Source organism: Ranitomeya variabilis, chromosome 5 (assembly GCF_051348905.1).
Source record: "Ranitomeya variabilis isolate aRanVar5 chromosome 5, aRanVar5.hap1, whole genome shotgun sequence".
Taxonomy (NCBI): domain Eukaryota; kingdom Metazoa; phylum Chordata; class Amphibia; order Anura; family Dendrobatidae; genus Ranitomeya; species Ranitomeya variabilis.
Window position 1 is genome coordinate 492327474 of NC_135236.1, and position 25079 is coordinate 492352552.

The 25079-nt window shown below is 45.1% G+C and overlaps 1 protein-coding gene across 3 annotated transcripts in view; it reads right to left on the bottom strand.

Annotated features, from left to right (window-relative positions):
• GNPTAB (N-acetylglucosamine-1-phosphate transferase subunits alpha and beta) overlaps window positions 1-25079 on the bottom strand; it is a 128450-nt gene that overhangs the window by 66070 nt on the left and 37301 nt on the right. The window lies entirely within an intron of this gene.

Sequence of the window (25079 nt, forward strand, 5' to 3'; positions counted from 1 at the left end):
TGTTGTAAAAATTCTGCAACCAAGCTCCACTGCATTGTTGTTTTTTTTTTACATCTTTGAGCCGCAAAATAGTGAAAACACACAGAATACCGGGACAGAATTACTTGCCATTAATATATCTATGTAAACAAGATACAACACAAAAAAAGCCTACATCGGATCCACACACCAATATCTGGGAAAACACTTGATAGATATAATTCTATACACACGCACACAATACAAAAACTGAAAGCACTGATAGCCACCTTAGGCTAAATGAGTGAAAAAAAATTCCATGAATAACTTGTTTGTACAAAATAAATGGTGTTCTAAAAGTAGCAAGTAATATATTAATAAAATCACTAACTGACATATTTCATATACAAATATATACACACACACAAAAGACATATGACAAGATAGCAAATGTAAACAATTGTCGATGCGAACACTAACTGTAATATATTTAATCTGTATACACCCAAAAGACATACAACATGTGTCCAAAAAACAGAGGTCAACAATTAAAGGGAACCTGTCACCACGTTTTTGGAAGATGGGATAAAAATAGCGTTAAATAGGGGCAGAGGTGGGCATTACATTAGTGTGTTTGTTATGCGTTTATTACCCACCTAAGTTGCCGAAATACCTTTGCAAAGTCTCCGTTTTCGCCTGTCAATCAGGCTGGTCTGGTCAAAAGGGCGTCTTGTCTTCCCCCAGATTTTGCGTAGCTTTCCGTTGGTGGCGTAGTGGTGTGCGCATGCCCAAAGTCCTGAATCCTCTGCCAGGGGATTTAAAAGAGCGCGCTGTTCGTTTTCATTGGTGATCGGTGGGCGCGGCCATCTTCCTTTGGCCGCGCGTGCACAGAAGCGGCGCTCTGCTGGCCGCGGCTTCAGGAAAATGGCCGCGGGATGCCGCGCGTGCGCAGATGGATATCGCGGCGGCCATTTTCCTGAAGCCGCGGCCAGCAGAGCGCCGCTTCTGCGCACGCACGGCCAAAGGAAGATGGCCGCGCCCACCGATCACCAATGAAAACGAACAGCGCGCTCTTTTAAATCCCCTGGCAGAGGATTCGGGACCTTGGGCATGCGCACACCACTACGCCACCAACGGAAAACTACGCAAAATCTGGGGGAAGACAACGCCCTTTTGACCAGACCAGCCTGATTGACAGGCGAAAACGGAGACTTTGCAAAGGTATTTCGGCAACTTAGGTGGGTAATAAACGCATAACAAACACACTAATGTAATGCCCACCTCTGCCCCTATTTAACGCTATTTTTATCCCATCTTCCAAAAACGTGGTGACAGGTTCCCTTTAAGGAGATCCAGATGTATGAAATTGCACATGTAGATTAAGAGGTAGTATTGTTGATGGTGCCAAAGAAATTCCTGCATATATGTTATCATGCACATAATTGGGCCTAACCTACAGAGAAAATGTGTCTCCAGGCATTGGTATATACTAATATCTCAGAAGAAAGCCGCAACTAATACATAACCCTAAGGAGGAATTACTACAGATGCAGTGTTCCATACTTAGCTCTTGTATGAAGTCATTGTCCTTGTGCCCCAACGTATGTTTCGCCCTGCTTTGTCAGGGGGCGTGGTTATGGGAGGGGGAAAGACGAATATATATTTGTGCACCAATTGGAGCAGGACTCTGTTTAAAGTTAAAAAAAATCCAGTGAAAGGTCCTCTTAATGGGTTTTATGATCATATACTTTTATGACATGCTACTGTACATCCATGGCTTGATGTGAACAGCAGGTTGATGTCACATACATATATTTTTATCACTTGCCAATAATATCAATATGTCTGGGAAATGCCTTTAAAGGGAGTCTGTGATTTGAGACAAGAAAAAAAAACATGTGGGCAGTTTTATTCTTTCACATTGTTTAATACAGCACTGTAGAAGTCAATAAAGAGGGAAATAGGAGCGGAAAGTACAATATCACAAGGGACACAGGAGACATAAAACTAACACGTGAAAATCTAGCAAGGATAAAACATTGAAAAAGTGATGGGTGACATATCATGAGCCCTGTAAACACCCCTTCTCAGATAAAGCCGGGACCCTATAAGAGAGGACTCACTTTGCTAAAATTTATGGAGTCATTTTTAAAGGGGTTTTCCTGTTTCAAACGTGTTAGTCCATAGGCTCATAGACTTATAAGATAATGAGCTACGTGGTTATCAAGCTCCCCAGTACAGCGATGTCCCTCCGCTACTGCGGTGAAGTCACGACTCACTACAGTTATGGTCTCTGAGAGACAAAGAACTAACATCACTTAAACAGGACAATCCCTTTAAAAGCTCCCTAATATTGTAAGGACATTGGGAGGACATTCATGGCAGACAAAGATTTAGTATGACTGAAAATGGGAGGGGATATGAAGGGAAGGGAAGGGGTAAACATTTCAGAAATCTGCTCTATTTGATCTAGATAGAAAGCAAGGCCATTTTGTCACATGTGGACCAGGCTTTACACACGTATTTTCATATTTAAAAAAAACATGTAAGTGGTAATATTATATCCCTGTCCCATGAGTCCATAACTCCTAGTATCTGACAATATGCTGCTCGCCATAGATGCCACAGATTTCTATCACGTGCTTTTGGATGATCCACGTGCCACTGATCCACTACATGGTGAGGCCAAAGTATCTGGGAAATGCAGTCATTTCTTCCTCCATTCTCTCGCCTCCACGTAATGCTGCTCTCTGACAGACAGTATAACAGGTTCCTTTGGAAGAGAAGTAACTCACGGCTGTAAGATCACACTAAACACCAAGGGGCAAATTCATCAGGAGACATTTTTGAAGTTACTGTAGTTTTGCATGTGACGGTGTTGTCATTATTTTGCCACATTTATCAAAATGTAGAACAGTACTGCTGTATTTTGGATATAAAACTTCAGTCTAGAGTTGTTTTTTTGACTTTTCATACTGTCGACCCCACTGGAAAGAGTTTGCAACCAAGAAAAAATAAAGTTACAATTCATAAATTTAGTCTAACTATTTACAAGGCCAGCAAGACCCACTCTTTAAAAGTTGTGAGAACAGAGAAAATAGCAATAAGTCCTAAACGTTGGAGCAAAAATGGCATGTGACTAAGTTTGTGACAATCTGACAATTAAAAAAAAAATGAAAAGGCTGTAATAAATTTTCCACAAAGTATATGATCTATAAACAAGGAGACACTTGTCTGCACTGGAGCTGCATACACAAAACAGCAGGCTAGTATAATGAATAATAATTTCAACCTTTCTTATAATTCAAGAACTGAACCCATTAAAATATTTGTAAAAGTGTCCTCGAAAACCCAACATACATTAGATTGTTGTTGGGCGATCAGAGTGGCAGGATTTTTCCGGTTCAGTTCGGTGAAATTCTGTTTCCATGATCCAAACCACACAGCTTCCAACAAAAGCCAAGATTTTAGGCTTTAAAGATTAAAAAAAAAAAAGAAGCTATAAAAAGAGCAGAATTGTGACTGTCATCTGACACGGACAGATTCTCATTTTGTAGTAGGGCAGGGAAAAGCGGCATCCAAAAGCCTTCTAAAAACAACATAACATTGGCGCTGAGACGAGCAGACAATACGTGGGGAAGCAGCTGCCCGCGGTGTAATGTTCCCGTTATCTGGCACGGACCCTTCTGCTATCCAGGAAGAGCAACTGGGCAGGCAAAGACTCGACAGGCGCAGATTGCATTTCAGGTTACTGCTCAACTGTAGCGGGAGAAAGATCTGCAGAACACACAGATATAGCAACGAACCATGAACTAATATTACAGAATTTGTAGCTGGCACTGATAAGTGTGTCTCACAGTCAGCTACGTTGTCTGTGCGCACATTCTACACTGGTATGGCCATTAATGCATGAAGATGCAGCAGCACTTCACACAACAAATAAGGGTCTGTTCACACCAGCTTTTCCCTTTATGTTGGGAATATGCAGCCAATGCCATGGTCTAGTATACAGAAGGTGCAGCACACTTGGCTTCCCTAGTCAGTGAAAGAAAAAATCGTAGTTACTTACCGATAACGGTATTTCTCTGAGCCCATGACAGCACCACGGAGAGAGAGGGATCCGCCCTCAGGGACAGGAAACCTACAGGTGAAAAAGGCGGTACCTCTCTCCAACATCAGTTGGTTTACAGAGCATTATACAGCACTTTCAGCTGCAACTCAATATGATTATACAAACAAAAGTTATTCGATTAAACTTAACAGAGGCACCGCGTGACTAACTGTCAACAACTAACTAATTCTAGTGTGCACACCTAGGCGTAAAGGGAGGGAATGTACTGGGGCCGTCATGGGATCAGAGAAATACTGTTATCGGTAAGTAACTACGATTTTCTCTTTCCCCATGATGGCACCATGGAGAGATTTACATAGATTGTACATTAGGGGGGGGACCACTGCTTCCAGAACCCTTTTCCAGAAGGTGAGGTTTGAAGAGGAGGTCAAGTCTAGACGGTAGTGCTTAAAGAATGTAGAGGGAGAAGACCAAGTGGCAGCTCTACATATCTGCTCTATTGAAGCGCCAGCTCTCTCCGCCCAGGATGATGCCACCACTCTGGTTGAATGGGCCCTTATCTCCCTCGGCTGCTCCACAGGAGGAATAGGATAGGGTGATGGCGTCTCTTATCCATCTTGCCAGTGTGGCCTTTGATGCTTTTTGTCCCTTTCGTGGACCCTGAAAACAGACTAACAGAGCCCTATCCTTTCTACACTCCCTAGTAGCCATCAGGTATTGGACCAGGCATCTCCTTACATCAAAAGTATGTAATACTTCTTCCCCTTTACTTTTGGGATTGGGGCAGAAGGAGGGTAAAGAGATTTCCTGGGTTCTATGGAATTGTGATGCTACTTTCGGTAGGTAAGCTCGGTCGGTTCTAAGAATGACCCTATCATCCAGTATTTGCGTAAAGGGTGGGTATGCTGACAAGGCTTGCATATCACTAACGCGACGGACTGAGGTCAAAGCTACCAGAAGGGAGGTCTTAAGGGATAAGATTTTTAAAGGGACCTCAGGTAGGGGTTCAAAAGGAGTTTTAGTTAGTGCATTCAGGACTAAGTTTAGGTCCCAGGGAGGAGTAGTATGTAGAGAGATAGGCCTAGATCTACTTGAGGCTCTAATGAATCTCGCTATCCAACGATTTCTAGCTAGTAGTCCATGAGCCAAGAACCAAATTTGACGATATCGGTACCAAGCGGAGTGACTAATTCTCTTTGGTATTTTTAGGTAGATGCATGTCTGTAGTTTATTTTTTGATATGATAGCCCTTACATATACGTAGCTTATTAACCCCTTCAGCCCTAGGCCTATTTGTACCCAAGTGCCTAAGCCAATCTGACCTGTGCCACTTCATGGGCTAATAACTTTGGAACGCTTTCACCTATCCAAGCCATTCTGAGATTGTTTTCTCGTGACATATTGTACTTCACGTCAGTGCTAAATGGGAGTCAATATATTTTACCTTTCTATATAAAAAAATGCTAAATATTCGGAAATTTTGGAAAAATCGGCAATTTTTTAACTTTGAAATTCTCTGCTTTTTACAAAAATACTGATACCCCCCATAATAGTTATTAATTTACACTCCCCACATGTTTACTTCATATTGGCATCATTTTGAAAATGAAACCTTATTGTTTTACGACGTAATAGGGCTTATAGTTTTATGCGCAATTTTTCACATTTACAGCAAAACCCACTTTTCAAAGGACCAAGTCACTTCTGAAGTCACTTTAAGGGGCTTACATAACAGAAACCACCCATAAATTACCCCATTTTGCAAACTACACCCCTCAAGCTGTTCAAAACTCATTTTTAAAAACTGTTAACCCTTTAGGTGTTCCACAGGAATTTTAGCATGAGCCAAGAACCAAATATGACGATATCGGTACCACCCGGAGTGACTAGATGTAGTATTTGTAACAAAATTTAATCCAAGTTATGTAAATACACACTGAACATGTCATGTGCATATATATATATATATATATATATATATATATATATATATATATATATATATATATATATATATATATATATATATATGTTACTCCATAATATCTTCAACATCGGACTCTGAATCTGACTGTTGTTCTACTGGCTCGTCTTCAGTACCCTTGTTCTGGCATGTCTGTAATCTGCACATGTCTGTGCACTTCAGGCCATTGCTGAGGCAAGTACACTGAGGAAGTTCACATGACCGCACACACTTGCAGGACAGTAGCTGTATAATAGCTTCTGGTGCTGGTGCCCCTTGCATCCACTTGACAACAAGCTTTCCGTCGTTATCTATCATCCAACCGCAGTCTGTTGGGTTTGCAACCCATGGCTGGCTCTGCAGACTTCTCCTCCAGATCGCAGCCTGGTAGTTTGCACGCAGTGCATGCATGAAAAGGCAGTCCTGGCAAGGAGGGAGTTGACTTGACTCTACCACTCCACGTCTGGCACAGAACAGCTGATAACGGAGCCTGTTTACCTCAGTTGTTTGGGTAGTTGGCAGGTACATGTGGCAGGTGATTTCCTGTAACTTCTCAAAAAGTTCGGTAGACACTTCCCATGAACGACCAACTTCCTGAAAGGCATCCTGGTATGTCTTGTTCATCTTCAACTGCTTGAGTGTCGTCATCTTCCCACGGCCAGCGAATGCACTGACGGTGTCACAGCCTGTAAATGCATGCATACCAATCAATGAATCACATACGCTGCCTCCCAATGTTCGGCTCAGAGTGGTGATATCCAGGAATCTTGTCCGGTTCTGTGTACCGCATTTCTGGAACAGGTGGGATGGGATTTTGTGGCACATGCCCAGACACAGGACCATGACATCAGTATCCTCCGAAGTGATGATGACCGACTTGTAACCAGATTCTGCTGCATGAAGAGCATGGAGAAGGAGGCGTTTGTCTGCTTCTTCTTGATTTGACTTAAGGTCAGCAGCCTCTTCCCACTGTTCTTTGGTGATCTTAAAGCAGAGCTGCTCACATGTGACATACAGCTCCTTCTCCTCAAGCTTCTCCCTGTGGTGTTTCGCCTTCCATTCTTCTACCAGAAACTTTATGAGACTTGCCTTGTTGGAGGAACTACTTAGAAGCTTTTTCCACTGCTGGATGTTGTGCCCATGTTGAATGTTCTTGAAATGGATCCCTGTGCCTTCATATCTGTTGACTCTTTCTGTATCTTTGATGGATGTCTCCTTGTAGACGTCAAAGACAATATCAATGCGCTTGCTCTTAGCACCCTCATGGATAGCGCGACTCATTGCTGTGCCTGCTAGCTGGCCAAATGTTGCATTGTTTCCCTTCAGTTTCTGAACCAGGCTCATCCCATCAATGATGGTTGCAGAGGGCTCGGGGATCACTTCTGCAGGACGAGCATTCCTCTCCAACTCCCTTGCGAGGGCAGCCTTGTTGGTCTTGCGGATAGACCCATCACCATTGGCAAGTGCCCATGGCAATGGACCCATGGGATGAGTCAAGACATCACTCATTTGTAGCTTTCTGTTCTCAGCTACAAGTATCATCTGGCCAAATAGGTTTCTGTCAGCCTTCAAAATTACCTCCTTGCCAAGACCTTGTCTGCGTGTCTTCATTTGGATGTTAGAGAACGTTTTAAGTTTGTTCTTCGTCATCTTGTCATGAAACAATGTAGTTGGCTTATCGGTACCCAAACGCTCATCCTTGAATGTTTGATATGCATCCTCTCCTATACTGTATGCCCCTTGAAGGTCTTTGGCTACATCTGGTGGTGCTACAGTCGCTGTTGACAAACTGATAAGTTCACCATTATGCTCTTTGTTGAAGGGGTTCACCCAACCTGTCTCCAGCAGTTGAACGAAAGATTGGACATCGGCTTCATCTCTTCTAATCCTAGACACCTGTAGGTCTGAATGGCTGAAGTCAGTATATTGTTGGCCTACCAGGGCCCTCAGCTGCCTCAAGTACATACTGCGGTACTCTGATGTCAGGTAGAACCTGGAAACAGCTCCAACTTTGAGGCTGAAGCCTTTTGTGCCCCCTGGTGTCTGGGTGTCTTTGTTGATTGTCTCTTCAATGGTCTGGTCCACAGGAATTCGTCCAAAAGGATTCTTGCTACCGATCTGGACCGAAAAGCCACCTTGCATGAAGTATTCATGGACCTCTGGGTGTTCTATGGGCAGCCGAGACATTGTGGCATAGTAATAGGTTAGGTATCGGGCATAGTTGACCTTGTCATAGGCAAAACACCATGGTATCATCTGTCGGATTGCTCCTAGGTGAAGCATCCAGTTGCCTTCTCTTGAAGCTCGAACCAGGGCCAGCATGGTCTCGACCATGTCCAAGTATGACATCCAGAATGCTGAGAGTTGTTCATTTCTGAGGGTCTCAAGATAAACTTGAAAGAGCTTCAGGGTAAGTGTGCAAGATTCATTATCCAAGAGCTTTTCGAAGGATCCCTGCGACACACTGATGCGAAAGTTTGTGATGTTCTTCAGTGTTTCATCCAGATGGTGAAGGTCCCTTGCATGGTTTTCTTCTAGCCATGGAAGGAAGTTTTTCCAAGCAAGCCTCATAAGTGCTTCATAGACCAGCTTGTGTAGTCTCACTGCTCTGCCTGGGAGGTGTCAGCCTCTACAGAGGGAGATAGGAGCTCTGCAGAGAAGACCGGAGAGTCCTGTTCAGCACAGAACGTGTATGTGTCAGTGTGTGTGCGTGTGTTGGGGCACCTCAGGGTGTCTTCAAATGTGACATAGCCCCCTAGATTTCTTCCAGTAAAATTTGCACTCCAAAAGTCATTTGGCGCTCCTTCCCTTCCGAGGCCTGCCGTTCCCCAATACTGCAGTGTACGACAACATATCGGGTGTTGTTGTGTTCGGGAGAGATTGGTGAACAAATAGTGGGGTGCATTTTTTGCTGGTACACCTCTTAAAAATAAAAAAATGAGCCTAAAATGACACCTTCATGTAAAAAATGCACTTTTTCCATTTTCTCAACCAAGTGTTTCCAACTACTGTGAAACACTGGTTGGGTCAAAGTGGTCACTATACCCCCTAAAAGATTCCTTGGGGGTGTAGTTTCCAAAATAGGGTCACTTTTTGGGGTTTCCACTGTGGGGGTACCTCAGGCAGCCTTCAAATGTGACATGGCCCCCTAGATTTCTTCCAGTGAATCCGCCACCCAAAAACCACATAGCGCTCCTTCCGTGTTGAGCTGTGCTGTGTGCCCATACTTTAGTTTACGAGTACATGTGGGGTGTTTCTATAAACTGCAGAATTAGGGTAACCAAGTTTGGGTTTGCCGTTAACCCTTGCTAGGTTGCAGGTAAAATTGGATTACAATGTAATATCTGGAAAAAAAATGAAATTTTGAAATTTCGCCTTCATTCTGCTAAAATTCCTGTGGAACACCTAAAGGGTTAACAGTTTTTAAAAATGAGTTTTGAACAGCTTGAGGGGTGTAGTTTGCAAAATGGGGTAATTTATGGGTGGTTTCTGTTATGTAAGCCCCTTAAAGTGACTTCAGAAGTGACTTGGTCCTTTGAAAAGTGGGTTTTGCTGTAAATGTGAAAAATTGCGCATAAAACTATAAGCCCTATTACGTCGTAAAACAATAAGGTTTCATTTTCAAAATGATGCCAATATGAAGTAAACATGTGGGGAGTGTAAATTAATAACTATTATGGGGGGTATCAGTATTTTTGTAAAAAGCAGAGAATTTCAAAGTTAAAAAATTGCCGATTATTCCAAAATTTCCGAATATTTAGCATTTTTTTATATAGAAAGGTAAAATATATTGACTCCCATTTAGCACTGACGTGAAGTACAATATGTCACGAGAAAACAATCTCAGAATGGCTTGGATAGGTGAAAGCGTTCCAAAGTTATTAGCCCATGAAGTGGCACAGGTCAGATTGGCTTAGGCACTTGGGTACAAATAGGCCTAGGGCTGAAGGGGTTAATAAGCTACGTATATGTAAGGGCTATCATATCAAAAAATAAACTACAGACATGCATCTACCTAAAAATACCAAAGAAAATTAGTCACTCCGGGTGGTACCGATATCTGGCCCGGCTCATGGACTATAGATTATGGTTGTACAATGCTCCCAAGGCCGCCACCTGGACTTTTAAGGTGCTGGTGGACAGACCCTGCTCCAATCCTTTCTGTAAAAACACCCAAGATTTTGTTTATTGGAATTTCCCAAGTCAAGTCAGAACCGGATACTGACATTAATTTTTTCCATACCTTCCCGTATGCTTTAGTGGTTACAAGTTTTCTACTCTGCAATAAAGTGGATACTAAGTTTGAAGAAAACCCCCTACTGCTCAGGAGTTCCCTCTCAAAAGCCAAGCTAACATAGTAACATAGTTAGTAAGGCCGAAAAAAGACATTTGTCCATCCAGTTCAGCCTATATTCCTATATTCCATCATAATAAATCCCCAGATCTACATCCTTCTACAGAACCTAATAATTGTATGATACAATATTGTTCTGCTCCAGGAAGACATCCAGGCCTCTCTTGAACCCCTCGACTGAGTTCGCCATCACCACCTCCTCAGGCAAGCAATTCCAGATTCTCACTGCCCTAACAGTAAATAATCCTCTTCTATGTTGGTGGAAAAACCTTCTCTCCTCCAGACGCAAAGAATGCCCCCTTGTGCCCGTCACCTTCCTTGGTATAAACAGATCCTCAGCGAGATATTTGTATTGTCCCCTTATATACTTATACATGGTTATTAGATCGCCCCTCAGTCGTCTTTTTTCTAGACTAAATAATCCTAATTTCGCTAATCTATCTGGGTATTGTAGTTCTCCCATCCCCTTTATTAACTTTGTTGCCCTCCTTTGTACTCTCTCTAGTTCCATTATATCCTTCCTGAGCACCGGTGCCCAAAACTGGACACAGTACTCCATGTGCGGTCTAACTAGGGATTTGTACAGAGGCAGTATAATGCTCTCATCATGTGTATCCAGACCTCTTTTAATGCACCCCATGATCCTGTTTGCCTTGGCAGCTGCTGCCTGGCACTGGCTGCTCCAGGTAAGTTTATCATTAACTAGGATCCCCAAGTCCTTCTCCCTGTCAGATTTACCCAGTGGTTTCCCGTTCAGTGTGTAATGGTGATATTGATTCCTTCTTCCCATGTGTATAACCTTACATTTATCATTGTTAAACCTCATCTGCCACCTTTCAGCCCAAGTTTCCAACTTATCCAGATCCATCTGTAGCAGAATACTATCTTCTCTTGTATTAACTGCTTTACATAGTTTTTGAACATAAAGATCCATAGAGCAACTATTAAGGTGCATATTGAATCAAGAAGTGTTAGGCTTTTAAAACGTTATAACTTTATTAATATACAAAAACTACACACAATAAAACACAAAGTAAAACAATGCCTCATCAACTTGAAAACATTTTTTTAAATTTTTTTTTAAAATATTATGGCAGAAAAAGGCAGAAAAATGCAGAAAAATTCAAAGGCTAGCAGGAGCAAACGGTAATAATGAAATTTCTATAGTTAAATTTAATCTGACCCAATAGTTCAATATAGTATGGTTACATAGTTGGGTAAATACCGCTAGAATTTATCATGTCCTTTAATAGTATTTGATGTAATAGAAATATATTGCAGCACCTTATCAGTACACTAATACCCGAGCTTTCAATATTATGAAGTTTAAAAGGTTCTTACAGGACAGCTGCAGTTACTCAATTTTGTAAAGGTACCTTCACACGAAGCGACGCTGCAGCGATAGCGACAACAATGCCGATCGCTGCAGCGTCGCTGTTTGATCGCTGGAGAGCTGTCACACAGACCGCTCTCCAGCGACCAACGATGCCGAGGTCCCCGGGTAACCAGGGTAAACATCGGGTTGCTAAGCGCAGGGCCGCGCTTAGTAACCCGATGTTTACCCTGGTTACCAGCGTAAAAGTAAAAAAAACAAACACTACATACTCACCTGCGCGACCCCCAGCGTCTGCTTCCTGACACTGACTGAGCTCCGGCCCTAACAGCACAGCGGTGACGTCACCGCTGTGCTTTCACTTTCACTTTAGGGCCGGCGCTCAGTAAGTGTCAGGAAGCAGACGCTGGGGGACGTGAAGGTGAGCATGTACTGTTTGTTTTTTTTACTTTTACGCTGGTAACCAGGGTAAACATCGGGTTACTAAGCGCGGCCCTGCGCTTGGTAACCCGATGTTTACCCTGGTTACCAGTGTAAAACATCGCTGGTATCGTTGCTTTTGCTTTCAAACACAACGATACACAGCGATCGGACGACCAAATAAAGTTCTGGACTTTATTCAGCGACCAGCGACATCACAGCAGGATCCTGATCGCTGCTGCGTGTCAAACGAAACGATATCACTAGCCAGGACGCTGCAACGTCACGGATCGCTAGCGATGTCGTTTCGTGTGAAGGTACCTTAACATATAAAAATAGACTAACACAGTAATTGTGCTCAGCAACACAGTATTAAGTCAGAGCACTATGCATAGATTTCAGCAGTAGGTTTCTGAAAAACAAATGCAGACAAGCCGGCCTTTAAGTCACACAATGCAATGCAATCTCCATGTGCACCTGTAAGGCAGCAGCTAAATTCCTTTAGTATACATCATAACAACAACGAACACCAATGAATTCAAGGCGTCACTTTGCCAATGTAAAATAAGTCTTGCAAAGACAAGATCCGCTGCTAATCAATACATGGCATATGCGAATGGAAAAAATAAACAAAAACTACAAAAATACATATTACCTGGCAGTATAATGCGATGCTATGCTTCCTGCTGCCAGCCACGTGAGGCACACCAGTCTTGGGGGGCCCCCAAGAGGAAGCTGTTGCGAAACCCGTGTCGGGGTTAGGCAGAGACTGGTGTGCCTCACGTGGCTGGCAGCAGGAAGCATAGCATCGCATTATACTGCCAGGTAATATGTATTTTTGTAGTTTTTGTTTATTTTTTCCATTCGCATATGCCATGTATTGATTAGCAGCGGATCTTGTCTTTGCAAGACTTATTTTACATTGGCAAAGTGACGCCTTGAATTCATTGGTGTTCGTTGTTGTTATGATGTATACTAAAGGAATTTAGCTGCTGCCTTACAGGTGCACATGGAGATTGCATTGCATTGTGTGACTTAAAGGCCGGCTTGTCTGCATTTGTTTTTCAGAAACCTACTGCTGAAATCTATGCATAGTGCTCTGACTTAATACTGTGTTGCTGAGCACAATTACTGTGTTAGTCTATTTTTATATGTTACAAAATTGAGTAACTGCAGCTGTCCTGTAAGAACCTTTTAAACTTCATAATATTGAAAGCTCGGGTATTAGTGTACTGATAAGGTGCTGCAATATATTTCTATTACATCAAATACTATTAAAGGACATGATAAATTCTAGCGGTATTTACCCAACTATGTAACCATACTATATTGAACTATTGGGTCAGATTAAATTTAACTATAGAAATTTCATTATTACCGTTTGCTCCTGCTAGCCTTTGAATTTTTCTGCCTTTTTCTGCCATATTTTAAAAAAAAAAATTCAAAAAATGTTTTCAAGTTGATGAGGCATTGTTTTACTTTGTGTTTTATTGTGTGTAGTTTTTGTATATTAATAAAGTTATAACGTTTTAAAAGCCTAACACTTCTTGATTCAATATGCACCTTAATAGTTGCTCTATGGATCTTTATGTTCAACAGTTGATTGGAGTGTAGCCCATCCCTTGGCTTGGTGAGATGGGTTTGGGTCATATGTTTACATAGTTTTGTATCATCTGCAAATATCAATATTTTACTGTGTAAACCTTCTACCAGATCATTAATGAATATGTTGAAGAGAACAGGTCCCAATACCGACCCCTGCGGTACCCCACTGGTCACAGCGACCCAGTTAGAGACTATACCATTTATAACCACCCTCTGCTTTCTATCACTAAGCCAGTTACTAACCCATTTACACACATTTTCCCCCAGACCAAGCATTCTCATTTTGTGTACCAACCTCTTGTGCGGCACGGTATCAAACGCTTTGGAAAAATCGAGATATACTGAGATAAGCTGTCATGTGTAAATTTTTTATGTGTGGGTGATACACTGGTCCTTGGGACAAAAGATCTGGAGTGTCCGGCAGGACCTACAGGTCTGAGATAGACATCATCCTTAGCCATGAGAACCATATTCTCCGAGGCCAGAAGGGCACTACTACAATCACCCTTGCTTTGTCTTCCTGAATCTTCCTCAATACTAAGGGGATTAGGGCTATTGGTGGAAAAGCATAAGCAAGATGATAATTCCAGGGTATTGTGAAGGCGTCTAGAGCTACTGGGTCCCCCCCAAGGGTCGATTGAACAGAAGGTTTCTATTTTCCGATTCCGACTGTTCACAAATAAGTCTACCTCTGGTTGACCCCAGAGCTTTACAATCTGGTTGAATACTGACTGACTCTAAGATCTCCCATTGTAGATCCCGTGTATGGGATTGAGCCCACTGCACTGCCGGGATCAGGGCCGGCGTCAGCACCCGGCGTACCCGGGCAAGTGCTGGGGCCCTGACGAGACGGAGGGGGCCCATAACGGTAAGACACTGCTGCCGACACTAATGCGCATCATGCGCTCCTGGGGGGCCCCCGAAGCCGGACTTCATCCCTCCCTGCAGGGCCGCCATCACGGCATTACAGCCCTACCCTTACTGGCGTATGGTGCCTACCCGGTGAGCAGAGAGGGGCCCGAGCGGCCCCTCACTTCTGCTCTCCACTCCTGGTACAGCCAGCGTGCTGGAACACCGGGTATCAGCGCATCTGCGCGCACTCATTTTCTGCTCCTTCCTCTCTGCATAGTGAGGAATGGAGCAGAGCGCTGGCAGTGCGCGCGGCTGTGCAGAGAGTTGCTGGCTGCAGTGTAGCAGGGGCACACAGTCACACACACTGTGACACTACTCACCGCACCTGCAGTCAGCAGCAGAAGCATCGGATCCCTCCCCTCCAGCAGCGTCACAGCTCTCACACTGTGAAGAGCCATGGAGGGGCGGGACTAAATGTCGGGGGTGAAGCCACAGACAAGCAGGGAGAAGAAGGCAGAAAGGATTAAGGAAATATAAAAATCAGAGCGGGAGACAGAAAAGATGTAAGAAGAGAGACAGAAAACACAACAGAGAGGCAAGACACAGGTGAGAAGTTCACATATATATATATATACTATATAATTGTCTAAGGGTCACACTTCCGTCTTTCTGTCTGTCCTTCTGTCTTTCTGTCACGGATATTCATTGGTCGCGGCCTCTGTCGTCGCTGATTGGTCTCGGCAGCTGCCTGTCATGGCTGCCACGACCAATCAGCGACGGGCACAGTCCGATTAGTCCCTCCCCTGCAGTCAGTGCCCAGCGCCCACTCCTTCCTCCCCACAATCAGTGCCCGCTCCATAATCCCCTCCAGTCACCACTCACACAGGGTTAATGGCAGCGGTAACGGGCCGCGGTGTAACGCACTCCGTTACTGCTGCTATTAACCCTGTGTGTCCCCAACTATTTACTATTGATGCTGCCTATGCAGAATCAATAGTAAAAATATGTCATGTTAAAAATAATTAAAAAAACAAAAAACCTGCTATACTCACCATCCGTCGCCTTTCCCACTCCTCGCAACACTCCGGTGACCGCTCCATGCAAGCGGCAGCTTCCGGTGCCAAGGATGGTATGTGAGAAGGACCTGCCATGACGTCACAGTCATGTGACCGCAACGTCATCACAGGTCCTGCGCTCATACCAGCCCTGGGACCAAAAGCTGCCGCGTGCGGTACAGGGCCAGAACTTCATCGGAGGGTGAGTATATGTTTATTTTTTATTTTAAGTCTGTATTGTATACTACGTGACTGTGCTGTATACTCCGTCACTGGGCAATATACTACGTGGCTGGGCAATATACTACGTGGCTGGGCAATATACTACGTGGCTGGGCAATATACTACGTTGCTGGGCAATATACTGCGTGGCTGGGCAATATACTGCGTGGCTGGCCAATATACTACGTGGCTGGCCAATATACTACGTGGCTGGCCAATATACTACGTGGCTGGCCAATATACTACGTGGCTGGCCAATATACTACGTGGCTGAGCAATATGCTACGTGGGCTGTGCAATATACTACGTGGCTGTGTTATATACTACGTGGCTGTGTTATATACTACATGGCTGTGCTATACGCTACGTGGGCTGTGTTATATACTGCGTGGGCTGTGTTATCCACTACGTGGCTGTGCTATATGCTACGTGGGCTGTGTTATATGCTATGTGGCTATGCTATATTTCTCTGCTGTATCTGTGCATCATGAATCGTGCTATGTGTTAAAGGGGGGGCCCACTGAGACTCTTTCGCCTGGGGCCCTCTAAATCCTGGAGCCGGCCCTGGCCGGGATGCAGGCTGTCATTGATCCCAGCAGGGACATGGCCTCTCTTAGTGTAGTGATCGGGGAATCTCTCAGATGCGATACCATCTGTATCATATTCTGGATCTTCCCTGGTGGAAGATAGCATTTTTGGTTGTTCGAGTCTAGAATTATCCCCACCTGTATGACCCGTCTAGCTTTCTGCGCAGGAAGAGAGGGGAGTAGAAACCTTTGCCTTTCTCCAGATAAGGGACTTCTTGTAAGACGCCTTTCCCCACCAGATTCAAGATTTCCCCTTGAAGTGCCAACTGCTTGTCCGATGTTTTCTGGGGCGTTATTATGAAAGAATTGTTTGGAAAAGTATGGAATTTTAATTTTAGGCCTTCCCTTATTATGTCTAATACCCAAGAGCTCCTGGATATTTCTTCCCAGGCCGGGAGAAAGTCGGTCAATCTTCCTCTGACCCGGGGAACACCTTCATTGTGGCTTTTTATTATCAGGGGTTTTATTGAAGATAAATCCTTTGTTTAAATTTCTTTTATCTTCCCATCAGTCTTTGTTTCCCTTTGGGGGCTTTCGTCGCATAAATCTTTCGTTCCGAAAAGGAAGCCTGTATGATTGATTGGGGAAACCGGGAAAGGATTTTTTCTTGTCCCCTGCTTTGTCTAAGATGTCATCCAAGGTCGAACCAAACAAGAACTCGCCTTCACACGGAATTGAGCACAATTTAGTCTTAGTTTGTAGGTCTCCTGGCCAACACTTGAGCCATAAGGCTCGCCTTGCAGCATTTGAGAAGGAGGCGGATCTGGCGGCCAACCTGGCCGAGTCTACTGATGCATCCGCCAAAAAAGCTGCTGCCCCTTTTATTACAGAAACTGATTTTTGTATTGTTTCTCTGGAGACCTTCTACTTTAGTTGGGAATCTAAATGATCCAACCAAACCATTAAGGCCCGGGCAGTACATGTGGCCGCTATGGCTGGCTTCAATCCTCCCCCTGCCGCTTCCCAGGAGCTTTTTAAAAAAGTTTCTGCTTTTTTATCCATGGGGTCTTTTAATGACCCCATGTCTTCAAAGGGCAGAGCGAATTTTTTAGAGGCCGTTGCTATAGCCACATCTAATTTTGGCGCTTTACTCCATGAGGAGCAGGCTGGGTAGTCAAAGGGGTACTTTCTTTTAGGGGTTAGGAGAACTTTTTAATCTGTTTTTTTCCATTCCTTTTTAATAAAGGGAGTGGATTCTCTCGTTTATCGGGAAAGCCAAAAAAACAGAGAGGAAAGTAGAGGTCATGCAAATGGGGATCACCACACAAAGGATTTAGCAAAAATAAACGTAATTTTATTGATATAATACAATACATAGGAAACAAGTAATAAAGAAAACACACATTAAAAACAATTAAAAAGGAAACATACTTGTTCCTTAAGACCACAGCCCATAATAGGGCTTACACCTGCGCCAAAAGTGATGGGTCAATGTCCAATAAGATAATGCCTATATGAACATCACTGTGCATGCAAATATAAAACCATAGGGCAAATGCATTTATACACCATGGGGCAAATACATAAAGATTTGTTCAGATGGACAGAATGACAAGAATTACCATCAATGCGTAGCATATGCACAGTTGGTGCCAAAATAGTTGCTGCAAATGCAGCCCAAAATGCTAACTCTAAATGGAGGCATGTACCTAACTTAGGCATATACAAAGGTGAGAATCCTAACTCGCATCACCGTATCAGGCTGAGAGCGAGTAAAAGTACAAAGCGCCCCATGTGCAACCATGCAATACAATACCCAGAACCAATATGATGTGACCCAGTCAATAAAGCGCAGGTGAAGCGGAGACCCGACGCGTGTCGCCCCTCAAAGGAGGCTTCGTCAGGGGTACCTGCCGCTATGTCTGTTTTACCTTATATACAAGTTCCATTCAGATTTGCCAGTCACAGCTGTGTGCGAACCGCCGCATGTGTCAGTGAGGCACTTCCTGGTTTACAGGTTCAACTGCGCAAGTGCACAGGGATGCCCGCCCTTTACCTAGATACCATGGCAACCCTGTGCAAACACGCAGAACGGCGCCTGCATACACGAACAGAGCACTGAGAAGATACTGCGCAGGCGTCAATAATGCCTGTCTAACAATAGGCTGGAGTGCTATATGTGAATTGAAGCACGCTTACACGGGAGGTGCCAGCCCTAAATCAAAGCATGATAATAAGCCTGTATGCACACATAATACGGTGCTGTCTTACATAGAACTATATCATTGGCACTATATGCCCAGAACAAAAGAAAGGCACAAACTGGGAAATCAAAAAGGACTATTATCTCGGACACGGCATCAGAAAATGTTCTGTGTAAGACAGGCATTTTCAACGCCTGCACAATGGGAGACAAATGGCACACCGGTACATTCAGACACTGGGTCGGAGATAATAGCCTTGTGTGCCTCTATTTCTTAAATTATATACTGCTCTGTGTAAGACAGGCATTTTTCATGCTTGCACAATGTGAGAAAAATGGCACACCGGTGCTTTCTGATGCCGTGTCCGAGATAATAGTCCTTTTTGATTTCATGGCTCAAACTATGTTCAGTTCAGCTCTTTTGGCTCACTTTTATAATACTATGTGGCCCATGATGGGTTAACTATATGTCGGCGTCTTGTGTTTAGAGGTAGCGCTTATTCTCCCAGTTTGTGCCTTTCTTTTGTTCTGGGCATATAGTGCCAATGATATAGTTCTATGTAAGACAGCACCGTATTAAGTGTGCATACAGGCTTATTATCATGCTTTGATTTAGGGCTGGCACCTCCCGTGTAAGCGTGCTTCAATTCACATATAGCACTCCAGCCTATTGTTAGACAGGCATTATTGACGCCTGCGCAGTATCTTCTCAGTGCTCTGTTCGTGTATGCAGGCGCCGTTCTGCGTGTTTGTACAGGGTTGCCATGGTATCTAGGTACAGGGCGGGCATCCCTGTGCACTTGCGCAGTTGAACCTGTAAACCAGGAAGTGCCTCACTGACACATGCGGCGGTTCGCACACAGCTGCGACTGGCAAATTTGAATGGAACTTGTATATAAGGTAAAACAGACATAGCGGCAGGTACCCCTGAGGAAGCCTCCTTTGAGGGGCGACACGCGTCGGGTCTCCGCTTCACCTGCGCTTTATTGACTGGGTCACATCATATTGGTTCTGGGTATTGGATTGTATTGCATTGTATTGCATGGTTGCACATGGGGCGCTTTGTACGTTTACTCGCTCTCAGCCTGATACGGTGATGCGAGTTAGGATTTTTTTCACCTTTGTATATGCCTAAGTTAGGTACATGCCTCCATTTAGAGTTAGCATTTTAGGCTGCATTTGCAGCAACTATTTTGGCACCAACTGTGCATATGCTACGCATTGATGGTAATTCTTGTCATTCTGTCCATCTGAACAAATCTTTATGTATTTGCCCCATGGTGTATAAATGCATTTGCCCCATGGTGTATAAATGCATTTGCCCTATGGTTTTATATTTGCATGCACAGTGATGTTCATATAGGCATTATCTTATTGGACATTGACCCATCACTTTTGGCGCAGGTGTAAGCCCTATTATGGGCTGTGGTCTTAAGGAACAAGTATGTTTCCTTTTTAATTGTTTTTAATGTGTGTTTTCTTTATTACTTGTTTCCTATGTATTGTATTATATCAATAAAATTACGTTTATTTTTGCTAAATCCTTTGTGTGGTGATCCCCATTTGCATGACCTCTACTTTCCTCTCTGTTTTTTTGGGTCTCATATTCATTGGAGGTCAGGGCGATCCCACTTTTGCATCCGTGGTGCCCCCTTTTACATATAAGGTTTATCGGGAAAGCTCGTCGTTTTTTCTGTTCTAGGCCACTGAACATTAGATCTTGTGCCGTTTTCTTAGGCCGTTCGTCTACTAGCCCCATAGTTGCCCTGACAGCTTTTACAAGGGCATCTGTCTCTTCGATTGGGAAGCAGCTACGACCCCCCCTCAGAGGATGATGAAGAGGACTCAGAACTAGTGTTGAGCGATACCGTCCGATACTTGAAAGTATCGGTATCGGAAAGTATCGGCCGATACCGGCAAAGTATCGGATCCAATCCGATACCGATACCCGATACCAATACAAGTCAATGGGACTCAAGTATCGGACGGTATTCCTGATGGTTCCCAGGGTCTGAAGGAGAGGAAACTCTCCTTCAGGCCCTGGGATCCATATAAATGTGTAAAAGAAAGAATTAAAATAAAAAATATCGCTATACTCACCCTCCGACGCAGCCTGGACCTCAGCGAGGGAACCGGCAGCGTTGTTTGTTTAAAATTCGCGCTTTTACTTGGTTACGTGAAGTCCCGGCTTGTGATTGGTCAGGGCGGCCATGTTGCCGGGACGCGGACCAATCACAGCAAGCCGTGACGAAATTACGTCACGGCTTGCTGTGATTGGTCCGCGTCCCGGCAACATGGCCGCCATTAACCAATCACAAGCCGTGACGTCACGGGAGGCTGGACACGCGCGCTTTTTAAAATGGGCGCGTGTCCAGCCTCCCGTGACGTCCCGGCTTGTGATTGGTTGCGCCGCGGTCAACCAATCACAAGCCGGGAGGCTGGACACGCGCGCATTTTAAAATTTTAAAATGCGCGCGTGTCCAGCCTCCCGGCTTGTGATTGGTTGATCGTGGCGCAACCAATCACAAGCCGGGACGTCACGGGAGGCTGGACACGCGCCCATTTTAAAATGCGCGCGTGTCCAGCCTCCCGTGACGTCACGGCTTGTGATTGGTTGCGTCTCCCATGTGACTGCGACGCAACCAATCACAAAGCCGGGACGTAATTTTAAAATCCTTAAGGACCTGAAATTACGTCACGGCTTGCTGTGATTGGTTGCGTCGCACATGTGACTGCGACGCAACCAATCACAACGCCGGAACGTAATTTTAAAATCCTGAAGGACCTGAAATTACGTCACGGCTTGCTGTGATTGGTTGCGTCCCGGTCACATGGGCGGCACGCAACCAATCACAAGCCGGGACTCACGTAAAGGAAAGAAAAGCGCGAATTTTAAACAAAGAATGCTGCCGCTTCCCTCGGTAAGGTGCAGGCTGCGTCGGAGAGGTGAGTATAGCAATATTTTTTATTTTAATTCTCTCTTTTACACATTTTTACATTAATGTTGTTTCGATACCGATACCCGATATCACAAAAATATCGGATCTCGGTATCGGAATTCCGATACAGCAAGTATCGGCCGATACCCGATACTTGCAGTATCGGAATGCTCAACACTACTCAGAACATGATGATTTACTTCAGTCAGATAGTTCACTCTCTGACTCATTAAGGCTAGATTCCGGAGACCTATGTCTGGGTTTATGTTTTTTCTTTGAGGTTTTAATGCCTTTAAGGGCATCTTCTACCTGACTTCTTATCAGTGTCTTGAGGTCTTCAGGGATTCTTCCTGGATAGTTTGTTCTATACATGTGCCACAGAGCTTTTTCTCCCATGTAGTGGGCAGCTCTTCAGTACATATAGCGCAGCCCTGTGTTTGGATTTTGTTACACGTTTCCTTCCCTGGGAAAAAAAATAACAACCCCTCATTAAAAAAGCGTACTTTCACGGAGATCACTCACCCTCCTGTAGAAAGAGCTGTACCGTCTCTGGCCAATGGATTATATCCACCACTGGATCGGCAACTGGCCGTGACGTTTTAGTGGAGCTTCGGCTGCGCTGCGATCCTGAGCGACCGCTGCTGCTACGTTGCAGAGAAGAGGTGTCTCCTCGGCGCTGGCGATGGTGGCGCTGCTGGTGCTTCTGCCGCTGTATCTGCCCCTACTTAGGGGACTGCTGTACAGCCTCCTGTACCACTTGCTCCTCCTGATCACTCATTATGACCCTAGACTCTTCTGATACCTTTCAGGGGGTTTAAACAGATCTGTTCCCACCTTATTGCCTGCTCAGGAAGTGCAACGCGGTGTGTCCCAGCAATGCACCGCGCCGCCGGCGGAAATGACGCTTCGCGCATGGCTCTATGTCCCGGCAGAGTCCTGCGCCGCTCGTTCTTTTGGGGGAAAGCGCGTGCGAGCACGCGCGGTGTGTCTGCATTTCTGTTCTCCCCTGGCTCTGCCTGCCTCCGGGTTTGTCCGGAGAAACCGCACTACTTAAATTTAGAGGCCGCCGCCCCAGTTATGCTCAGCAGTACGACAGTCTGTGCAAATTCCGGCTTCTCCCGCCCCCCCCTCTGGTTCCAGGTATCTGCAGCGCTGAGTACCTGTGCCGCATGAATGCAGTGGCCGGCGCCACTCTTACGCTGTGCGGATGCTACGGAGGGCCCCTTTCACGTGACTGCCACGACTATGGGGAAAAAGGTTTTTCTTTTTCCCTTTTTCGGGAGAGGCAGACTTGTTCCTCCTTCACTGCCTCTCCCCACTCACCCTAAAGGTCCGCCGACCCCAGCGGTGGTGCTTCAGGGGAAAGAACGCTACCGACCCAGCCGAAGCAGGGAGCCCCACTGCTTGCAACCGTACTGGATCAGCCCCCGGCATCCCATGAAGATTACGAAGGTACGTGCTGTAGGTTCCCCATCACAGACAGGAAACCAACTGATGTGGGAGAGAGGTACCGCCTTTTTCACCTGTAGGTTTCCTGTCCCTGAGGGCGGATCCCTCTCTCTGTGGTGCCGTCATTGGGGAAAGGCAAACAGTCTCATTTACTAAGCAGAATGGTCACACTTTTGGCCTTCGTTTTGTTAATAGGGGGCTATGCATACGTTTGGCTAATACTCTAGGTCAGGGCTGGGCAATTATTTTCCAGGCAAGAGCCATTTGGTTATTTATACCATCCTTCGGGGGTCGTACAAATTACTAACTCCGCAAACAAAGTACGTCCTGACGCTGGCGTGCGCCTGAGCGGTCAGTAGTGTACACTGCGTGCGCCTGAGCGTTCAGTAGTGTACACTGCGTGCGCCTGAGCGTTCAGTAGTGTACATTGCGCGCGCCGGAGCGTTCAGTAGTGTACACTGCGTGCGCCTGAGCGTTCAGTAGTGTACACTGCGTGCGCCTGAGCGTTCAGTAGTGTACACTGCGTGCGCCTGAGCGTTCAGTAGTGTACACTGCGTGCGCCTGAGCGGTCAGTAGTGTACGCTGCGTGCGCCTGAGCGGTCAGCAGTGTACGCTGCGTGCGCCTGAGCGGTCAGCAGTGTACGCTGCGTGCGCCTGAGCGGTCAGCAGTGTACGCTGCGTGCGCCTGAGCGGTCAGCAGTGTACACTGTGTGTGCCTAAGCGGTCAGCAGTGTACACTGCGTGTGCCTGAGCGTTCAGCAGTGCACACTGCGTGTGCCTGAGCGTTCAGCAGTGTACACTGCGTGTGCCTGAGCGTTCAATAGTGCACACTGAGTGTGCCTGAGCGTTCAGTAGTGCGTGCAAAGCAAGAAGAAATTAAAGGGCCAGCAGCTGTCGAAAGACAGCTGCCGGCCCAAGCACTGTAGTCCCTGGGAATCCGCTCGGTGGCAAGATAATAGGTCATCGAAGGCCATAAATGGCCAGCGGGCCTGAGGTTACCCAGCCCTGATCTAGGTGCTTTCCTGGACATAAGAATTTGCTTTGAAAATGTAATCTGAACAAAGTTTATTAATTGGTAATTGACAAGCATTGTAATCTGTGACTACTGCTAATTCCAGGAAATGCGTACCGTAACCGTAATGGTTATCGCTTCCTTCATGCACCACTCCAGAGGGGTTTTTTTTTTCCTTTTAACATTTCACCTCTGCGATTATGCTAAAATCCAAGTCCCCTGACTGACTCTCACCTTCCGGCATTTTTTCTGTCAGTCAGAAAACCATATACCGTAAATCAGAGCGGGATCGGAACAAAGTGCACTGACTTGATATACTACATAACCCGCATTACTGGCAGAACATGGACAAAGTAGGTGTCTGAAGATTAGCCGTGATGCAGAATGTTTGTATCCTTATGTGGCTAGACATCTCCCTTCAGTTTTTATTTTAAAATCTTCAAATCCCTTGCAGAAGCCATTGTGGCTATAGACATAGGTAAAGAGCCCCACCTAGTGGTCAAAGCAAGAAACACACTTGTCTCAGGACACCTATTCAGCGTCTTGGCACATTGACGGTGCAGCTGCTGGTGTGGCAATTTCAGGGGATGTAGCAGAGAAAATGGTGTTTCTCCATCATTGGGATATTTAATTTCAAGAACAGGAGCAGTTAATTGGCTCCCCGACGTCAACACAGACACTGCCCATAGTAAAAGCTCAAAATTGTCCGGGGATGACACAAAAAGGATTGGTATTTCCACTTTTGATCACTTTTGGGAGCAGCTGCTGAAATTTCCCATGAAAATCTAGTGTACTGCTTTTACTCTTATTATGACTGCAGTGAAAGTGGACGAGATCTGATCGTGTGTGATGTCTCTTCTCCTCCCCTTCTGGGCATTGGCAAATGGATAAGGATAAAGGAGTTTTAGGGTCACAGTGCGGAGCCATTGGGGACTGCAAAGTGGTACTGAGATGCGGACAGTGTCACCGAGGACGGCCGGCAGCGCTGATACTGTTAGTTGGTGCTGATCGCCGAATCACACGCTGGAGTTTGATATGAAGAGAGTATCACGTGCTGGATTTAGATACAGGGCTCAGTGTAGTGTATGACATATTATGGGATTAGATAAAGGGCT